Source organism: Trichomycterus rosablanca, chromosome 27 (assembly GCF_030014385.1).
Source record: "Trichomycterus rosablanca isolate fTriRos1 chromosome 27, fTriRos1.hap1, whole genome shotgun sequence".
NCBI lineage: Eukaryota > Metazoa > Chordata > Actinopteri > Siluriformes > Trichomycteridae > Trichomycterus > Trichomycterus rosablanca.
In genome coordinates, this window is record NC_086014.1 from 12,501,488 (window position 1) to 12,506,478 (window position 4,991).

Sequence of the window (4,991 nt, forward strand, 5' to 3'; positions counted from 1 at the left end):
GATGCCAAGAACACAAATGCTGTATGATATGCTACGGAATATCAAGAGTTCTCCTGTGGCTCAAATTGCAGATCACTGGTGATGAGGATAATCTGTCAATACACACCATTTCTGTTCAGTGGCTGCGTAGTAGCAGGCTAGTAAAAGTGCCCGTGCTAACTCCTGTCTGCCGTCAAAAGCGACTACAATTTACGATTAAGGTGGACTGAATCCTGTGATGAATCCTGTTTGCTCCGAGATCATGTGGACGGTCGGGCACGTGAGCACCTGAACTGCCTCTAGGTGTGGAAGAGATGGCACCAGGATGCACTGCAGGGCACAATGTACAGAAGTTGAAGGACCTGTTGGTAATGTCCTGTTAGCTAAAACCACGGGACTCACTCAGATGTGTCGTTAAGTTGTTTTGACAGAATGTTAGATGGGTGGTTCTAATGTTTTGGCTCATCAGTGTATTTATCTGTAATTACAGGGCCAGTGCAGAAAGTAGAAAGCATGGGTGTGGGGTTATTTTTATTTTGTCTATTTTATTGACTTTGGGGAATGATTAAAAGAAAAACAGTTGTTAACTTTTACGCCAAGACCTAGACGAGTGTACAGACGTCTGAGACCAGTTTCCAAAGCTACAAGCCCGGTCATTTTATGTGTGAATTTACAACACAGCATCATTGCCTGGATTAAATAAAGGAAGCAAATAAAGGTATAAATACAAACCTATAAACCATGATAACATTGACATGTTCCAGTCAAACCACCAGAGTTGTTGGGTGCATCAATCACTCCAACCCCCAGTGGGACCAGTGATCTGTAAACAGCACATAAAATCTACAATGTGCATACATTTGTAAAAATAATAATAATGAGACAAATTATAAATTATATCATCTCGTTAAATAGATTTACATCACATTACTGATGTATACGATTCATACTTAACATCTCATTGCTGCATCAGCATTCTAATTCATTTACAAAGTATTTTAATAAGCAATGATTTCTTTGATTATAAATGATGGGCTACTATAGTAAACGTCTGTAACCTCTAGCTGCCTTTCACATTTCATCGAACAAAAGCTGGATTTTGAAAAGTTGAGGCCCCCCGTTCCCAGTGAGAACCATGCTCATTGTGTCCTGTCTGTGTGAAGACACAATACAACAGTGATGAGGCCCGTCAGCAAACTGTGCTGTGGAGGGATAACATCCACAATACAGACTATACACGGTCCGATCTGACACTCTTTTATTAGATTTAAAATGTAAATTCTACCAGCATTAATAAGATTATTATTATTATTTTTATTATTATTATTATTATTATTATTATTATTATTATTATTATTATTATTATTATTATGATGAATGGTGTTGTACATGCAGATATTTAAAAGCTCTTGTTTTGATTTGATATAATGATGGGATCTGTAAACAATCTACCTTTTTCTCTCAGCTCATATTTCTGATTCATCTCTTCTGTCCTGTCCTCTCTTTGCTGTGGTTTGTCTGATAATACACAAGGCAGAGACAGTTAACCTTACTTTGTTATAATATTATAACTCTCACACAACACACACAACACACACATTCCAACTGAGTTATTTCTACATTGATTAAACTGTATTGCCTACAGATTGACAAATCATATACAAATCCCGCCTATCAGCCAGTGTCGTTACCCTCTGCGTCATCGTCATCACTTTGTTTGACTTGTGGACATTTTGCTCGTCCTGTTGTCTTCAGTGCTTGTTCTACTGGAAGAGCTGGATTCTTAGAAATGAGACTCATATGTGCAGAAATATGCCACCTTATAAACACTGCCTAAGTGCATAATCCTAATCAAAGCTTTAATCTTAAAAAAGCAAAACGTAATCAGTGGAAGGAAACGCACGGCTTTAATCAGCAACTGTCAGCATTTCCTGCATCGGATACAATCTGAATATCAAAAAATGTCCATGCATGATCAAACACGAAGTGTTTTAGAGTAAACACTCTGACCCCTGTATTAGACAGAGACCTTTTCCGTCAGGGTATTTGTGTGTTGGACTGGAAATGTTCAGCTGTTGTTGAAACTAAACTGTTGTCTTTTTCTTAGAATTTGAGTTTTGGTGTGTAAACAGTATGAATCAAGTCTCATCTCAGATTAATAACGCAGTTTACCATGAAATCTGATTGGTTTTACTGTTAATTGCTTATTTTCCCCTTCCTACCTGTAACAGTACCAGCCCTCATTTCAGCCATCAGTTTCAACTGAAATGATGAATGGAGTGTCTGAAGAGAGAATGTAACATTACTTGTTAAATTCCTGACCTGTCATTAGTCTGATGTGGACGATGCACAGATAAGATGTCACCAGTGAACCATTGTCCTGTTTAATGCTAATGCTTGTCCTGCACAATTTAAATTCTTAACATTTATAAGAAATAACAACTCAACACCTAGTATGCTTGTTTTTGTTGTTGCAAGTCATTTTGTGGCTTGATTAAGTTTAGATTATTGGTTACACACTGTTTTATAGGTACGTTTATTACTGTTACATGCCACATTAGTTTATACTGCTGTATAATATTAATATCAATTCAATTAAATGATAAATGTTGATAAATGGAAGTGTGAAGTGTCAGTGCAAGATGTAAAATATCATCATATTAACTTCAGCGTAGCGTAGCTCATTACCTGTGTGATACAGACACAGTGATGTCATCAGTCCAGTTCTTCTCATTGGCTTCTTCTCATAAATGGTTCTAAGGAAAAAGAATGCATTTTTAATGCTCTGACATCACACAGCTAGGAGAAACATACAAATAGGACTTAGGAAAAGACATAACATACTGCAGCTTTAATATGTTTGAGTGTTTTCTGTTAAGTTTTATCCCTTCACCTTGGACATTTATTTTGGTCAGGGTTGTAGTGGGTCAGGTGCCACATGGGAACACTTAGGAATACAAACTGGACAGGGCATCACATTAATACCTATTCAAGCATAATAATTCACTCATTTACTCCACCTAGAGGCAATTTAGAGCAGTCAGTCAACCTTTGGCACTGGCCTACCAAGGGACAACCCATGAATACTAAGATGAGGATTAAAGCCACGCCCCAAAACCCATTTTTCTCTGTATGGCACCCAGCTGTGCTACAGGGGGATTTGAATTTGAACAGGTATAATTGCATAAAATTGTTTACCCATCAATGTACACATAATCACACATAATGAGTAACAACAAGTTATTAGTTAGAAATTATTTTAAAAAATTTAAAAGAACTGAAATCTGTTATTGGAATAGTAGCAGCTGTATGTCTTCTTGGATACGTCTCCACAAGTTTTGCACATCTGTATTTGTGCTGTTTATTCCATTGTTCATGACAGATACCCTCAAGATCCGTCAGAATTCATAACGACTGAGGCCACTGTGATAAAGGGAGGAGTTAAGATATTGTTTGATATCCTTGTGCCTTGCCACAATTTGATTAAACAGAATCAACAGATAGTTTTTTAAACCCTTACAATGCAGTTTAAACTGAGGGCTCTTATAGAGACAGATGTGGGTCTTTAAGCAAACAGGATGCACCAGAGCACAATTCAAAGTGGCACAGCAAAGGGTCTGAATACTTGGAAATAAGAGATTTCAGTTCTCGATTTTGATTTGAAGAATTCCAAGTCGTATACAGAGTTTAGCACTGGATTCACTCTACAGTATAATGATGACATGAGTGCTTTATGCAGCAAGAGGGCAGCAGAGAACATGACTAAAGGCCAAACTTAAAAAGTTGAGAAGACTGAAATATGGAACACAGTACAGTAATTAATTCCTAGCTAATAAAAATCATACATAGAAAGGTAATACAGCAGCTGTTACAACAGCAACATATTACACCTCTTATTCTTCCATAATATTACTGTCATTAATAACAAGTGCTGTTTGTTAATAAATGATTAATAAAACAGTTATAACACTTTTATAAACATTTTGAATCATTTTACAAAATTGACTTTTTTTAATGTAATTAAACAAATCAGTGTAATACACACACATCCTCTACAATTAAATGTAAATTGTTAACTTTAACTCCATTGTGTTATAATTACAACAAGAACATTAAGTGCCTATAAGCTGATAATTAGTTGCTAATAAAGGAACAAATGTCAGTACACACTACTTATGTGCACCTATCAGCTATAAATTTATTACTGTGTTCCATATTTTCAAGTCAAACCAAATATGAAAGAGATGAAAGCAAAACCACTTCAGGAGTGGCGCACCTTCCAGCTGTGGATGAAAGTAAACATTCAGACGCACATTAAAAACAGATGTTTCGATAGGTATACTTGTGAGAAGAGCATCTGGTATTTCAGGAATGACTGGGGGCGTGTGATGCGCTCTGAATCCTCAGTCTGATAATGATTTGAGTTTAGCAATAACTCCTCCACATCAGGAAGTGTTGTGGGTTTGGTTTGGCGCTCGGGCTCGAACAATGGCGTCAGATCTTTTGTCGACTGGGTAAGAAAGCCGAGTATCAGTCAGCTTGGCTGAAAGGCGTGAGAGAAAAGCTAAAAGGCCGGAGTTTGGAAAGGCTGTCACGGCTCAGGCACACGCCCCACATTCCAGCGTGTGGCTCAGCACGAGGGGTCAATCGGCCCTCCGTGATCCTCCCACCGTCTGAGAAGAGAAACACTGGAGTGTCTGGTTTGGAGGTCACACACATACAGCAAAGAGAAGGCTAAGGTGATGAGAAACACACAGATGTACAATTTATAACATTGTTAACATGGCTGACACATGAACAATATCATAATATCATAAAGAAATGAATAACGTTACTAAATATTACTAATATTAATCATTACTCTCCATGAAGTTTCATTACAAGTAAGCTTTAATCAAAGAGGTTTGCAGCTGGGCGTGTATTAACATGTTTAATATTAAGTTCACAGTACAGATGTTAAAAAACAACAAAAACAAATACAGTACTAAAAAACCTGACACAAAACTGTTGAG